At 39.0% G+C, this 17945-nt stretch overlaps 1 non-coding gene across 1 annotated transcript; it reads right to left on the reverse strand.

Moving 5' to 3' along the window:
* Positions 1 to 12239: 12239 nt before the first annotated feature.
* Positions 12240 to 12346, reverse strand: LOC116141990. The gene has a single exon (XR_004129926.1). It is a non-coding gene; the product is annotated as a small nucleolar RNA R71 (small nucleolar RNA).
* Positions 12347 to 17945: the final 5599 nt, after the last annotated feature.

A 17945-nucleotide genomic window follows, 5' to 3' on the forward strand; every position in this document is an offset into this window, starting at 1 on the left:
AAAGCTTCCAAATTTCTTTTAAGAAATTACCACTTGAACTCTTCTAAGCAAGTGGTGCTCATATGGCAAGTCCATGTCAGGCACTGGAATCTCAGGGTAGTTATTTTTTTAATTACTAATTTTTTTTTTTATTATTTGATTAATTGCTTTACCAGTTATCAAGAAAGATGAGTGTCTGCAACAATCTTATTATTAATTTCATACAAATTAATTCAAACTAAGTAAATATATAAAAATTAGAGCCAATAATTTGCTTGCCTTAACCTTCCTGTTGCAGGCGCTCTTAGTCCTGAAAAGCGTAATGATGACTAGGTCCATCATGAGAAAATGGTGAATTGTTTCTTTTCAATCATCTTTTAACTGCGCACATGGTTATATGAATTCAATTTTTTAAGAAATACAAAGATTTAAACAAAGTTTTTTTTTTTTTTTTTTTTTTTAATAACTAGTAATTTTTAAAAGAATAATGATTTACATAAAAAAAAAAAAAAAAAAACAAAAACGGGGGAGGAAACCCCTAAGCACAGCGCCGGAACCCATTTACAAAAAAAAAGGGAACTCAAGCAAAGGGAGCACAAGAGAGTAAGGGTATACAAATCCTATAGAAAACAATCACACCCCAGGCCATAAAAGGAAGCAATCAAGGGTACCTAAACAACTCTTTAAAGCCTTTACACCTAGACATAAACAAAAACAGCCAAACATCAGGAGAAAGAGCATATAAAAATGCCTCACCCCAGCACAACCAATCAACCAGAAGGCAATGTCCCAGACCAGCAGCCACAACACCACTCCTGCCAAAAAAAAAAACAAGGACGCAATCAAATACCCACGGACAGCAGCCAACAGTAGCCCAGCCAAAGAAAAAAAAAAAAAAAAAACATGGCCACAACCCATGTGCATCCCAACAACGCACAGCACATACCAAAAGAAGCCTGCCACATCTCCACTGAAAGACAAGGCCCAACACCTCAATAAAAACAACCCACATACTCCTTGGGATCAAGGTCAGCAGCCACACAACCCACACCTCTTGCAGCAGCAACATGCCAAAGACAACAGGCAAACTGCATAAAGAAAAAAACAAACCGGGTGAGTGTTGGAAATGCTTATATATTTAGTGACTTGGGGATGAGATTGTAGGGAATTTACGGTTTAATGCATTATTTATGATGAGATTCCTTGCATGTTGTGTTATCCTTTAGAATCACGGGTTTTTGTGTGTTTTCAGGATTTCAAGTTCAAAAATGGATTATTCGTACGTGTGCTAATGTTCAGGCATCCTGCACTCATTCAAGTGCGGATAAATCAAGGCAAGAAGAAGTAGAATTTCAAGTTTGCACCGCGGCACAGTTTCCTACGCGGCAGCGTAATTTTACTCAATCCAAATTGTGCCACAGCAAAGATCGACGACTTCACAGTGCATATCGACGCAATCAAAGTTGTGTCGCGGCGTAGATATATCGCACTACGACATAAAACGGCAAAATCCATATTGCGCCGTAGCATAATTCATCCTACACCATGCGTGGAACGGGTTTTTGTCGAAGCAAAAATCTTCTGGAAGCATGCCAGGGCGCCAAAGAACCATGCTACGGTGCAAAGCATGAATTTTGTATAAACAGTGCATTTCCAACCCTAATTTGATTAGCCAGTAATTACTAAACTGGCAATATAAAGACAATTTATTTCGTATTTTTATTCATTCATTAGATTAAGAACATTGTAAACACTTGGAGAAGGGGTTTTTGAGATGAGGGATCAATCTTGCTTATTTTTGGTGGATTTATCATCCAAATAGTTACAGGTAAGATTGAGGTTTGTTCTATTGTGATTATGGTAGCTAAATCCCTCACTAGTGTATCCAATGTAGCCTATTTGATTACTTTATGTTTTAATCTAATTATTTGTTTAATCGATCCAATATAATCTTAGTTTCATTCATTGTTATGTATTAATCAGTTGATCGGTATTATTGGTTGATTGTTGAATTGGGAGTAGGCTTAGCCATAGTAATTTCGAATTGCTCTTGTGGATGATTTGTTAGGGTAGATGTCCCAGAGCCAATCAATTATTGTAGAATTGACTCTTTGTAATAATGTTCATAATCAATAATAAAAGGCATTTTATTCTATATCGCGTAAATCATTATTATTGCAATATGTATTGATATATGTCTTTAGAATGGTAGAACCGTGACGAGGGTATCAAGTGTTTCAAATCTTAATAGTGAGAACCCTATGAGCACATATGGTGGCCATTCTAAAAACGTTCGTAGCCCCAGTATTATTCTGAAGTAAGGGCACAGATAATACGGTAAGGCTATCATAGTGTGAACGACCTGTCGAAAGCAGTGACTGATCTCACTTGTCAAGATTGTTTGGTGACAACCTGGTGCAACACATGGGTCTTGTTGTAGGCGGATATACCCAGCAAGTTCACTGGACTGACCCACCAGAGTTACATATGGATGGTAACCCCAGTGCCTATGGAACAAATCCTCTAACGAATTGTGGTGCATGTGATCCTTAGACTTGAGATCACTGGACTCCTTATGCACCGATTGGTGCAGTTTGACACTAGCCTACACAGTTCTTTTCAGAGTCTCAATACGTGGTGATTAGCTGAATCAGGAGTGTATCAAGGCTATGGTGGATTGACAGAGGATTCATCACTCCCGGGTACGAGAGAAGTTATCTCACGTGCCTTTAGTTATATGGCAATGACACTAAAACTGTGGCCACAGTGGGATTGAGTTTTGCTCTATCTGGATTATAATCAGGTCATTGGTCTAGAAACTGAATACATAATATCGAGAGTAACCGAAGGTTGACACTATTTTATGCCTTCGTCTTATCGAGATAACGAATGATGAAAGGATCGAATTGTACAGTAACCATATCGTTGACAAGTAGCTGTTTTGCTGAATCCGAATCTATCGGTGGCCATGTGCCTTGCTAGGGGCTAATCTTGGTCTGTGTATTAGTGAGATGATTAATGTGTTGTAATCGCGATACTATACATTGTCGGTATGATAAGAAGTCTATGGGTCACACACATAGAAGATAATTTAAGAGCCAGAGAAAGAAGCGTTTTCGTTTTTTTTTTAGGCGAAAGGGTATTTTGGTAATTTCACAGTGCAATTAAATTTGCTGAGGCGTAGCCTTTATTTAATTTGTTAGAAAAATTAAATAAGTGAAATTACGGTTAAATTGTGTTCGCACATATTTAATTAAATCATCATATTGTTAAATGTTAATTAATATTAATTGATTTTTTAATTGAGATAATGATGAATTAATTAAAATATCTAATTGGGAGTGTTTGGCAACATGGGGTGTTTGGATTGGAGCCCAAGCCCATTCCATGTGGGAATAGGGCAACTTAGTTTGCCTATAAAAGAAAATGTGTGTGTGAAATTTACAAGTGGTTTTTATTAGTTCATTTTCAATTAAAGAAGAAAACACATAGCAGCTTATACACACTCTCCCATGCCACTTTCACTATTTGATTGAAAATCAAATATTTCTTTTCTTCTTGATTTCTTAAGGCCAAGGAGGATCTAGCAAATCCCTCATTGGCTCTTGGTGGTTGTCCTCGGGTGGACTTCTTGATTCGATCTTACACTTGGATCGGTAGCAAACACGTTCAGAGACAATATTGGTGGAGCCTCTAACGTGGGTATGAATCTAAACTTTAGATTTACTTTTTCTGCAGATTCTTGATATTATACATAAACTGTAAAATTTGTGCCTGATTTTGGCTTTAAGGAACGATCCATGGTTGTAAGATTTTTTTTCCGTGCGCAACCGAGTCATTCCTAATAGTGGTATCAGAGCCTAGGGTACTAGATTTACGGTTTTATGAATGGTTGATTACATGTGTTTGCTGATAACAGTTGCCTTGATGAATCTGTCATGAAAACCCAGATTTTTGTTAAATCTGAAAAATCTGTAAATCCACTTTTGAATGAATGAATCAATTGTTAAATTGTTTATAATGTGTGATGAATGTTATATTGTTGGTTAATGTCCTGGTTGAACATGTGAGCGTTTGATTTGATTTGGATTTGTGTTTGTACACGAAAAACTGCAAAAACGCGAACTGTATGAATTGGGGATTTCCAGGTCTCGCTGCGGCGAAGTGCCTCTGGAAAGTTTCACCGCGGCGAAGATAAAACCTTCGCCGTAGCGAAGTCTGTAGTTTTTCAATTCTGTATTTTTTTTGCAAAGGGATCAAACTGCAGTTTTAATAAACCTGTAAAGCCAATGTACATTCTGCACATTTAAGAGGGTAATTAATACATAACCCACACGATTCAAAAAAATGATTGTTTTTGAAATGTTGCTTTGTACTTGTTTGTATATTGCAGGCGGTGCCCGGTACATGAGCCTTAGACCTAAGGGTGAATGTTTTAAATTATTTGGGTATGTATAGTTTAATATTTTTTTTTTTAAATAGGGTCTACGTGTCCTGCCTCTCTCCTCCTCTTGATGTATATTCTTTCTTATCTCATCCCCTCGAATGTAAATTGAGGTTTCAAATTTGTTGATGTAAAATTAGTTTAATGTTAATTTTATTGTAAATTTAGAATGATGTTTTTGTAATGTACTTGAAGTCGGAGCAAAGGACGAGGCAACCATACTTGAAGACCAAGATGTTTATTACAGGACCCCTAGGTGACCCACCGATTCCTCTAGGCTCGAGGAAATCGGTTTTAGTTGGGCCATGTACCGGCACGTTTAATTTTTGCTTAGAATGCATGCTAAGGTTGAATGCTGAATAACATGCCAAACAATGTCATTCTACAAAGATAATAATCTGATGAGACATTAAATATCAAACCCTAATTAAAGTATATTAAGTCACGAATCCTTCCATCACCATGGTTTTATCAAACCACTGTTCGTCGAAACCTTGTTCGCCAAAGCGAAGGGTAAACTTCTACCAGTGGGAGGTTAAAATGCATTGGAGTTTTCCTTACTGGTGATGGGTCAACTTAAAATGACGGTTTTGCTTGTTCGCCAAAGCGAAGGTTGATAAACGCGTCATAGGCATAATAGAGCAGTACACATTATGTGTACGTGGTGACATGTAGTGTCCATTCTACTGATATTGAGAATCACACTTGGGACAATGGTTGGAGCCATTGGATTGTGTGATTGACTTATTGGCTTTTCACATTGAGGTTGATAGTAGGAGCTATCAATTGGTGTGGATTAAGTTTGTTGGCCTACCTGATCAACTCATTTTGGCTTGTTCGCCAAAGCGAAGGTTTGAAGTGGGCAGGATGGATCTCGGCCACTAGGAAAGCCAACTTGTTTTCCCGAGTTAATGTGAGGGCTATTGGCTTGAGTAAAATAGTGGGAGCATCGCTAAATAAAGACCATATTAAATTATAATGAACTTTATAATAACTTTATCTTTTCTGCAATTGTAGATTCACCAAAATGAGCATTATGAACCTACGACCGATAATCGAAAAGAAAACAGGTTGGATGGATCCAATTTCTCAGACTGGTATTGTAATCTTCGGATTATAATCAAGTCAGAAAGAAATTTTATATCCTGAAAGCCATACATGGCTGAGCCTATCTTGATGCCACCTAGGAAGTTAAGGATACTATCAAAAGTTCCTTGATGATGCTGATAGCGTACAATGCTTGATGTTAGCATTGATGACACCTGCTGCAAAAGCAGCATGAGAATATGGATGCTTCTTCCATTATTCTACACCTCAAGGAGCTATTTGAAACAAATGCTCGACATGAGGGTACAGGTGGCGAAAGCCATTTGGGAGTCGTCTGACTGAGTGCCCAAGTTAGTCCTCATGTGCTCAAGATATGGCAGCATAGAGAGGCTTGAGACTTTGGGATGTGGCTTGGATGCAGAATACAAATGATTTAATTCTGCAATCCTTGCCTACTCTTATGCTCCGTTCATAATGAATTTCAATATGAACACAATAGAGAAACCCTGTCAGAACTTCTGAACATGCTGAGACTGCAGAGCAGGACTTGAAAAGTCCAAGCTGTTTTACTGGTCTGTACTGCCAGTAAAGCAAAGGGTAACGGAAAGGGTAAGCCAAGGCCAAACCCAAACCCAAATGACAGGTTGCTCTTGGCCTGAGGTGGCATAGGGAAAGGCAAGGTAGTCTGCTACTTTTGGGCAAGCGCTGCCACTGAGGAACATTGCAAGGCTTTCCTCGTAAGCAAGAAGAAGTCACAGGCTACGACTTCAAGTATTTTTATGATTGAGATTAATTTCTCTCCCTCAACATCTTGGGTCATTGACACAGGATGTGGTACTCACATTTGTACTGATGTGCATGGACAAGGCAGAGTAGAGTGTCTCGCAAGGGAAAGGTGACCTACGAGTTGGAAATAGAGCACATGTGGCTGCATTGGCTGTAGGGACTTATTGTTATCTTTGCCTACGGGCTTGTTTAGAACTATATAACTATTATCACGTACCTTCTATTTCTAGAAATGTTATTCAGTATCCGTTTTGGATAATATGGGGTATCATTTTGAGATATCTAAGGATTGTTGTCCTTTAGTTTGAATGGTATTCTATTTGGAATTGCAAGGTTATATAATGGATTATAGTTCTTGATTTAAACAATAAAGATTCTCAATGTTGAAACCAAGAAACCTAAACATAGCGATAAAAAATAAACATATCTCTGGCATTGTAGATTGTGCCAAGTTAATAAGACCCGTATTGCAAAACTTCAAAGGGATGGAGTTTTGGTCCCTTTTGACTGCTTCATGGGCTTGAGGAAGATTTTACTCAGTAGGGTTTGGTGCCGGGTCTTATTGTGACTTGTATTGGAGATGGTAGGGACACCATGTTAGGCGAGATCACTGGCTTCCGCAGGGTCCTCTGTGTGACTGCTTCCTTTCAGGACCTTGACTTCTACTGGGTTGCCGTGGGATGCTCGTTTCAGACATTATTCGGGATGGTTTTGGGATTTTCCTTCGGGCAGTTCCGACTTCAGCATATCTGGGACTCTATTACAGTGCAGCCTTCAGCAGTCAGCCTGACCATATTGTGTGGAAGGGCCATCCATCTGGACGGTTCTCTATTGTTCAGCCTAGAAGTGTGGCGAGATAAACGAGATGTGAACTCGATTCATCATCTCCGTGTTTCCCGGGCATATTCCACGTCACTCTTTCATTCTCTGGCTCCCTTCTCTTGGTCGGCTTCACACCATGGATCGGCTCAGCTCTCATGGTGTCATTACGTCCTCCCATGTGTTTTTGTGCAGATCAGCTACAGAGACCCTGACCATTTGTGTTTTCAGATGTGATTTTTCCAGTTATTTTTGGCAGGAGGTCACTACCAGGACCTTTCTACATGCCCTCTCTCCTGCTCCCTATGCTTCAGTGGGCTAGTTTGCATCTTCGACGAAAAGGTGACTTCAGTCACCTTCTTTCCCGGTTAGTCCTTCAGCCACAGTTTTATTCCTTTGTTTGAACGGAATAATCGCGGTTTTCGTCAGCATTGTAGCTCCGCAGAGATATTTTCTTAGCTATTTGATCTAGTTCGGCTCAAGCTTTTGGGTCTAGCACCTAGATACGAGATCCGCCTCAGCTCGTGTGATATGGCTTCTTCCTGACTAGCTTTTAAGGGACCTGCATGCTCTTTTGTGTCGGTTTGGACTTTGTGTTTGTGTGAGCCTGCGTGCTCTTTTTTGCCGGTCTGTGGCTTTGTGTTTGTGGTGAGCCTGCGTGCTCCTTAGCCGGTTGTGTGTTTTTTTATGGCATCTTTTGCTTTGTGGGGAGCCTCGTGCTCTCTTTTGCTGCTCATGACTTTGTGGGTTTTCCCACGTGTTCTTGACTGATAGTTATCAGTCATCCTCTGGGTATGCCCCTCGTATTTGTATTTTTTGTCTTTATACATACTTACCTTATCCAAAAAAAAAGGTATGCGAGTCATGCCTTTTAGGCAAGATGACCAAGTCTCCTTTCACAGGACAAAGTGAAAGGGCTACTGAACTGTAGGCATCATCCATAGTGATGTATGTGGTCCCTAACAGTTGAAGCCAGAGGTAGATATTCATACTTCATCACATTTACTGATGATTTCAGTATATATAGTTCTGTCTACCCTATGAGACATAAATCTGAAGCCTTTGATAAATTCAAGGAATTCAGAATGAAGTACAGAATATGTTGGGCAAAGTATTAAGCTCTTCGGTCGGATTGAGGAGGTGAATACTTAAGCTCAGGGTTTTCAGAGTACCTGAATGAATGTGGGATAGTATCACAACTCACCCCTCCTTATCACCCCAACATAATGGAGTGTCTGAAAGGAGGAACATGACCTTACTTGACATGGTTAGGTCCATGATGAGTTTTAGTGATTTACCTGCATCGTTCTAGGTTATGCCTAGAGACTGCTTTTGAACCTGTGTCGTTAAAGTCTGTAGATAAGACTCCATATAGCGGAGTGGGCGAAAGCCCAACTTGTCTTATCTAAGGATTTGTGGTTGCGAAGCTTATGTTAGAAATTGACTTCGAACAAGCTGGGCCCAAAATCCTATAAATGTATATTTGTGAGTATCCAAAGGAGACCAAAGGATACTATTTCTACCACCCAGAAGAGCGCAAAATTTTTGTTGCTCGATCTGGTGTCTTCCTAGAAAAGGAATATTTTCTAAAAGTACTAGTGGGAGAAAAGTAGAACTCGATGAAGTGCTAGAACCACAAGATATACTAGATGAAGGACAGATGATGTCCACAGAAGTGGTTGAGCATCATGAGGAGGTTACTCTATAACTTGTGGATCAAAGTGAACCACCTAAGTAGCACAGGAGCTACGTAGATCTGGGAGAGTACGCCATGAGCCCGAGAGATACTTTATCTCGTGACTCAACATGGTGAGCTACTAGTCTACCAAGACATGAACCCATAACCTACGAAGACGCTATATCGGATCAATTCCTTAAATGGCTTGAAGCCATGAAATCTGAGATGGACTCATGTACCAAACCAAGTGTGTGTCTTTGGTGGAACCACCTGAAGGGGTAAAACCCATAGGGTGTAAATGGTTCTTCAAAAGAAGACTGACATGGATGGCAACGTGCATACTTATAAGCACAGGCTGGTTCCCAAAGGTTTCAAAAAAATTCATGGCATTGACTATGAAGAAACCTTTTTGCCGATTGCCATGATTAAATCCATCCGATTATGCTTGCAATTGCTGCATATCATGACTATGAGATTTGCAAATGGATGTCAAAACTGCTTTCCTGAACGGAAACCTTGAGGAGGATGTGTGATATGACACACCTGATGGTTTCGTTCTTGATAGTCAAGCTAATAAGGTTAGCAAGTTGTAGAGATCCATTTATGGACTCAAGCAAGCTTCAGGAGCTGGAACATTCGTTTTGATGAGGCGTAAAAGAATTCGGTTTTATCAAAAACGAAGATGAGCCCTGTGTTTACGAAAGTGAGTGGGAGCGCAGTAGCATTCCTAGTTTTGTATGTCGATGACATATCTCTAATCGGGAATGATATATTGAACTTGCAGTCGGTAAAGACTTGGTTATCCAAGTGCTTCTCCATGAAAGACTTAGGAGAAGCAGCCTACATCCTTGGTATAAAGATCTATCGTGATATATCATGTAGGTTGCTTGGCCTAAGTCAGAGTGCATATATTGACAAAGTACTGAAGAGATTCAGTATGGAAGAATACAAAAAGGGATTTCTTCCGATGTCACATGGTGTTTATCTCTTAAGGAATTGTGTCCTAATACACAAGATGAGGGTGATAGGATGAAGAGGATCCCATATGCGTCACAATTGGATCCATCATGTATGTCATGCTATACACTCGGATTGATGTTCATGTGCTTTGAGCACTTGTAGTAGATATCAATCGGATCTAGGTGAGCATCACTGGATGGCTGTCAAGAATATTCTTAAGTACCTGAAGAGGACTAAGATATGTTCTTGGTTTGGAGGGGAAGATGACTCATTATAAGAGGATACAGTGATGCTAGTTTCCAAACGGACAAAGATGATTATCGATCGCACAGGGTTTATATTTTGTCTCAATGGCGGTGCAGTGAGCTGGAAGAGCTCAAGCAAAGCACTGTAGCAGACTCTACAATGGAGGCTGAGTGTATTGTATTGTCAGATGCGGCCAAGGACAGTCTGGATAAGAAGTTCATTACTGAACTTGATTGGTTCCCATGATTGTTGATCCTATAGACGTCTATTGTGACAACAATGGAGCAATGTCTCAAGCCAGGAACCACGGTCTCATTAGAAGTCCAGACCATACTAAGACGATTCCATCTCATCAGAGAGATAGTTGAGAGGAAAGACTGCAGATTAGTAAAGTGCATATTGACGACAATCTCACAAATCCACTAAACAAATCTCGTCGTAGCAGAAGCATGAAAGGCACTTGAGATCATTTGGTATTAAATACATGAATGATTGGCTATAGTGCAAATGGAGATTGTTAAGTAGATGCCCTATAGCCAATCAATTATTGTAGAATTGACTCTTTGTATAATGTTCATTAATCAATAATAAACCGGCAGTTTTATTCTATATCGCGTAAATCATTATTATTGCAATATGTATTGATATATGTCCTTAGAATGGTAGAACCGTGACGAGGGTATCAAGTGTTTCAAATCTTGATAGTGAGAACCCTATGAGCACATATGGTGGCCATTCTAGAAACGTCCGTAGCCCTAGTATTATTCTGAAGTAAGGGCACAGCAGCCTATACACACTCTCCCATGCCACTTTCACTATTTGATTGAAAATCAAATATTTCTTTTTCTTCTTGATTTCTTAAGGCCAAGGAGGATCTAGCAAATCTCTCCTTGGCTCTTAGTGGTTGTCTTCGTGTGGACTTCTTGGTTCGATTCTACACTTGGATCGGTAGCAAACACGTTCAGAGACAATATTGGTGGAGCCTCCAACGTAGGTATGATTCTAAACTTTATATTTACTTTTTCTGCAGATTCTTGATATTATACATAAACTGTAAAATTTGTGCCTTGATTTTGGGCTTTAAGGAACGATCCATGGTTGTAAAATTTTGTTTTCCGCTGCGCAACCGAGTCGTTTCCTAACATGATTGATTTATAACTGTGTGTACACCCCGACATGTATAAATTGGTTTGTGAACTTTGGGTACTCATTGGCTTAATGGGTTTTTGTTATATAAACTAGGCTTAGCCATCACTAGTTTAAATGATGAAAATATTAGATTAAATATGCACGCCTTACGATAATACTTACTTTGGTGAGTATCGACTCTAAGATTTGGATTGAGAAAACGTTAGTTAGATTAATGGCATAGAGTAGGATGATTATGATGAAATTGGATACACTAGACCTTTACCCGAGTGTTTATCACTTGTTTCGTTATCGTCTTTACTTTACTTGTTAATTTTAGTGTTTTTATTGATATTTTAGATTTATTAGTTTGTTGTTTAATTTTGTTATCTTATTTGGTTTATGCACATTATTAGATTAATTAGTAACTTTCAATTCTCTGTAGGATCGACCCTTGCACTTTGCACACTAAACTGTAATTGAGATTCGTGCACTTGCGATGATAATAAAATTTGTCTATCAAGTTTTTGGCACTATTGTCAGGTATTTGTTTGAGTTATTTAATTTCTTTGATAATGTGTGCTTTAATTTTTGTCATTATTTTAGTTTATTTTGATTTTTACTCTTTGTTGTTTTACTTTTATTTGTTTTATCTTTGTGTTACTATTTTCTTTGGTGTTTTAGCTTTTGAATGCAAGGTCGTTGATCTTTGGATGAAGAAGTGCTTCCTCACTTTGATAGAGTGAATTTGATCGATAGGAAGAGAAGAGAACTAGAATTTTCGGAAGAGTCAATTGAATCAAGTTCAGAATCTGAAGAAGAAATGGCTAACTTACCCCATCCTATGAAAGAGTATGCACATCCTAGCTACCATTGGTTTTGAGTGCCGAGCAAGGAATTATGAGCTGAAGAATATCCATTTTCAGATGTTTCCTTCATTCCATGGAATAGCCACAGAAGATCCTAATATTTATTCGTGATTTTTACTCAACTGTGCAAACTTTTCCTTTTCATAATTTAAGATGCTTTCCATATACATTGAAGGATGTAGCAAAGAGTTGGTTCATGTCGTTAACACTAGTTTCACTTACCACTTGGGATGTAGTCTACAACAAATTCATCGGTAAATTTTACTCTCATGCAAAGATTGTTGAACTAAGAGGTAATATTGCTACTTTCTCTCAACTTGATGGTGAACCATTCCATGAGGCTTGTGAACGTTTTAAATTAATTTTAGTTAAATGTCCATATCATAGATATCCTTTAGAGTTGTTGAACCAATTTTTTTATGATGGACTGACACAGGCTTTCCAAGCCATAGTTGATAATGCTACAGGTGCGTTTGGGAGAGAGAGAGGGGAGGAGGCTAGGGTTTATTTTTTGATTGAATGAGTTAATTCATTTAATTTTAGTTGCACTTAAATAGAGCACACTAAAACCCTATTCCAAATTGGAATAGCCATCTATTCCAATTGGAATATTGGAATAGATTACCCTTGCAACCAAACATGACATTTCAATTCAAATTTAAAAACAAAATTTGAATTCACATTATCAATATTAATAATAAATATTAATAATAGATAATATCCTTTATATATATATATATATATATTTTAAACCAATTATTTAAATATATATAATCTCACTAATTTAATTTCATATGAAATTAAATTTAGGCAACAACCTCAGTAAATTTAATTACATTGTGAGATTACCAAAATGCCCCTTCATCTTAAAAGACGAAAATGCCCTTCATCATAAATGATGAAAATACACTTTCATCATAACTGACAAAAATACCCTTCTTATGAATTTTATTCTTAATCTGTCTTTTATGTGTACGACCCGAAGGCTCCTTATCATATCGACAGTGAATCATATTGCGATTGACAATTAATCAATCATCTCACTAGACACAGGCCAAGATTAGCCTCTAGCTAGGCATCATGACCACTCGATAGATTCGGATTCGGTAAAACCGCTACCTATCAACGATATGGTTACCGTGCATTCAAATCCTTTCATCATTTACTACTTCATTAAGGCCGAGGCATAGAAGTAGTGCTAACCTCGGATATCCTTGATATCTTGATATTCGGTTATTGGACCAACGGCTAAAATAGATTAGATTGAGCTACAACTCAATCCCACTGTGGCCACAGATTTAATGTCGTTGCCATCTACCGAATTACTCAGTGAGATAATTTCTCTCATACCCGGGAGTGATGAATTCTCTGTTGATCCACCATAGTCTTGATACACTTTTCAATGCAGCCAACCAGTACTATTCTGATAATCATGAAAGAACTACATTGGGCTAGTGTCAAACTACACCAATCGATGCACAAGGCACTCCGGTGACCTCAAGTCTAAGGATCACATGCACCACCATTCGTTAGAGGATTTGTTCCACATACGTTAGGGTAACCATATATGTGGAATCCTCCAATGGGTCGGCCTAGTGAACTTGCCTATAGCAAGCACCCATGTGTTGCACTAGATTGTCACCAAACAACCTTGACAAGTGAGATCTGTCATTGCCTCTCGACAGGGTCGTCCAACACTATGATAGCTTACTGTATTATCTCTACCCTAGGTTAGGATAATACTAGGGCTATGGATGTTTCTAAAATGGCCACAATATATGCTCATAGGGTTCTCGCTATCGAGATTTCAAACACTTGATACCCTCGTCACAGTTCTACCATCACGAGGACATATATCATTTTCTTATACGAATATAATCAGATCACATGATATAGTAGAAAATGCCTTTTATTAATTAATAAACATTGTTACAAAGAGTCAATTCTACAATAATTGATTGGCTCTACGGCACCTACTATAATAATCTCCTACTTGCACGATAGCCAGTCATTAATGTACTCAACACTGAATGACCATAAGTGCCCATCATGCTTCCATTGCAACAGAAGCTTCAACAGTGGGTTAATAGGTATTCTGCAAATCCGCACATCCCCTTTTCTAATCGATTTCTTTGATCAGATTGAATCAACTAAGTAAGTGTTTTAGGATCACTGGTGAGACCATGGTTCCTTAGCCACAGTAATGGCTCCATGTTGTTGTAGTAAACTTTACTGGATCAGCAATGCTTGGAACCAGATCAAGCTTAGTAATGAACTTCTTGATCTAAATTGCCTACATGGTTGCATTAGATAATGTGATATACTTAGCATCAATTGTAGAATCCACTGCAGTACTCTGCTTCGAGCTATTCCAGCTTACTGCAGCTCTATTGAGACAAAGTACAAACCTGGATTGCAAACGAAAATCATCTTTATCCGTTTGGAAACTAGCATCACTGTATCCTCTTACAATGAGCTCATCATCCCCTCCATAAACCAAGAACATATTCTTAGTCCATTTCAGGTACTTAAGGATGTTCTTGACAGCTATCCAGTGTCACTCACCTAGATCCAAGTGATATATACTACAAGTGCTTAATGTATATGAGATATCAATCCAAGTACACAACATGTCATACATGATGGATCCAATTGCTAGCGCATATGGGATCCTTTTCATTCTATCTCTCTCATCATGTGTTTTAGGACACATGTCCTTGGAGAGATAGACACCATGTGACATCAGAAGAAATCTTTTCTTGGATTCTTCCATATTGAATCTCTTCAGTACATTGTCTATGCATATACTCTGACTTAGGCCAAGCGACCTACTTGATCTATCACGATTGACCTTTATTCCGAGGATGTAGTTGCTTCTCCTAAGTCCCTTATGGAGAAGCACTTGGATAACCAAGTCTTTATTGATTGCAAGTTTGGTATATCATTCCCAATGAGAAGTATGTCATCAACATACAACACAAAGAATGCCACTGTGCTCCCACTTACCTTCTTGTAAACACAAGACTCATTTTCATTCTTGATAAAACCGAATTCTTTTTTAGCTTCATCAGAACAAATGTTCCAACTCCTTGAAGCTTGCTTAAGTCCATAAATGGACCTCTGCAACTTGCAAATCTTATTAGCTTGTCCGTCAAGAACGAAACCATTGCATTGTGTCATATACACATCCTCTTCAACGTTTTGGTTTAGGAAAGTCGTTTTTACATTCATTTGCCAAATCTCATAGTCATGATATACAGTAATCGTAAGCATAACCCAGATGGATTTAATCATGGCAACCGACGAAAAGATTTCTTCATAGTCAATACCATGAATTTGTTTGAAACCTTTGGTAGCCATCGTGCCTTATAAGTATGCACCTTGCCGTCCATGTAAGTCTTCTTCTTAAAGACCCATTTACACCCTATGGGTTTTACCCCTTCAAGTGGATCCACCAGAGACCAAACTTGGGTTTGGTACATGGAGTCCATCTCAAATTTCATAGCTTCAAGCCATGTAACGGAATCTGGATCCAATATAGAGTCTTCATAGGTTTTGGGTTCATTGTCTTGATAGACCAGTATGTCACCATGTTGAGTCACGAGAAAACCATATCTCTCGGGCTCATGGCATACTTTTCTAGACCTATGTAGCTCCTATGCTACTTGAGATGGTTCACTTTGATCCACAGATTGTGGAGTAATCTCCTCGCGATGTTCAATCATTTCTTGTAGTACATCTTCTTGTCATCCGTCTATGGTATCATGTGGTTCTAGAACTTCATCAAATTCTACTTTTCTCCCACTAGTATTTCTTAGGAAAAAAAATCCTTTTCTAAGAAGACACAAGTACGAGCGACAAAAATTTTGCGCTCTTCTGGGTGATAGAAATAGTATCATTTGGTCTCTTTAGGATAACTCACAAATATACATTTATTAGATTTTGCCCAGCTTATTTGAAGTTAATTTCTTGACATAAGTTTCACAACCCCAAATCCTTAGATATGGAGTCTTATCTATAGACTTTGACGCGTATGTTTTAGTATGTGAGTCACAGCCTCCAAGGCATAACCCTAGAATGATGCAGGCAGATCACTAAAACTCAACATGGACCTAACCATGTTAAGTAAGGTCCTATTCCTCCTCTCAAACTGTAACGCCCCACTTGAGGTACGTAATTAAGATTCCCTGTATTGCTTAAATGTTCATTGATTCAGCTTCAATTAAGTTTATGTGTTGTTATTTTAGGTTTGTTGGCCCTTGGTTGAATGGATGTATTGGTTTGATTGAGTAATTGCCTTGAAATTGGTTGAAATTAGAGGAATTTTGGGGTTACAGGCTTCGCCGGTGCGAAGAAGAAGCTTCGCCGCGGCGAAGAGGTGTTGAAACCCACGGTGTAGCTGTTGTGATTCTTCGCGAGGGCGACAGAAAGTTCTTCGCCGTGGTGAAGAGTCGGTTGAGTTTGATATTGAGTTTTAGATATTTTCTTCCCTAGGGGCTATGTAACGCCCCACTTGAGGTACGTAGTTAATGCTTCTTCTTTTGCTCTTTTTGAGTTGATTCATTAGTGCCTAGTTGGCCTTTGAGTGATATATTGAACACTTGACTTGATATTGGTTGAAAATAGAAGAAATTTAGTATTTCAGTCTTCGCCGAGGCGAAGAATAATCTTCACTGCGGCGAAGAGGTGTTGAAGCCACGGGGAAGCTGCTGGACAGTTTCGCTGCGGCGACAGAAGCTTCCTCGCCGCGGCGACGTGCCAACCAAAATGTTTGTTAAGTTTTAGATATTTTCTTCCCTAGGGGCAATTTGACCAATCTACCCCTAATTAGCAGGAAAAGTGGGGAGTAATTGAAAGGATTTTTCATGGAGAATATGTTGTTATGGGGGTGTGTTTGTAATGAATCAAAGGATATAGATAGAATTCCCAAAGAAGAGTAAGGGAAAAATGGGAATGCTTGTGTATAAAGGTCATTAAAGGAATAAAGTCATTGCAAACCCTTCATTCTTCTTCTCCATCGCCACTCTCCCTCTTGCTTCCTCTCAATTTCTCTTTCTTTTGTTCAAGGAGTTTTAAAGGGCTTTGGAGTATTTTGTGGTAGAAAATCAATCTAAGGCATCCTAAGGTAAGGATTCTGCCTTGGTTGTAAAGCTTTGTGAGTTTTTGAATATATTGATTATTGAGGGTTTTTGTTCATTGTTAAGAGTAAAGAAAGTCAAGCAAACCAGTGAAAGGAGAGCTAGTGAAATCTCTCCATAACAAGGTAAGTAAATCCAACCAAGTTGAGATTTGAGAATTTTGATAGGGTTTTGATAGCCATTATGTATGTATGTATTATACATGTTATATTGTCACGACCCGGATTCGGCACACAGCCCCGGCGCCGCAACCATTCTACTCAGTACTGTCCCCCCCTTAAGGGATTTCTTTCGCCTCCCCCACCACTCGACACCCAAGACCAAGGGGCTAAAGTCATTTGGGAAGCATGGTGAGTACCATCAGGCAGCTAGCGTTGAACTTTACTGAGTACTCTTTCACAGCGCTTGTCCCTTGCTGTAGACTGATAAATTTTGGACCTTCTCATGAACTTGGTCCTCTGTTCTATACTCAGCCTAAAACTCTTGCCTAAACTCTCCCACGTCATCACTGTCGCGTCATGAGTTTCTTCCATTAATTCCCACCAAATTCGGGATCACCCCGAAACAAGAAACTCGCATACCGGATCTTCTCCCGGTCTGACATGGGAAATACCTGTGTCGTTCTACTGACCAAGCCACTCTTCTGCTATCACTGGATCTGTAGTACCCTTAAACTCTGAGGGTTGATGCTGACTGGAAAGACCGTAAATCGGTTCCATTCTGTTCGTACTGGGGGAGGTACCGTTTGCCCTCTTTCGACAGCGTAACTGGCGGTGTCTGTACAGGGGGTACAACTCTCCCTGAGTTTCAGCCATAACTGCTATATAATTCCGGATTCTAGCTTCATCCAA

The sequence above is a fragment of the Pistacia vera genome, unplaced genomic scaffold (genome assembly GCF_008641045.1).
Source record: "Pistacia vera cultivar Batoury unplaced genomic scaffold, PisVer_v2 Contig402, whole genome shotgun sequence".
Taxonomy (NCBI): domain Eukaryota; kingdom Viridiplantae; phylum Streptophyta; class Magnoliopsida; order Sapindales; family Anacardiaceae; genus Pistacia; species Pistacia vera.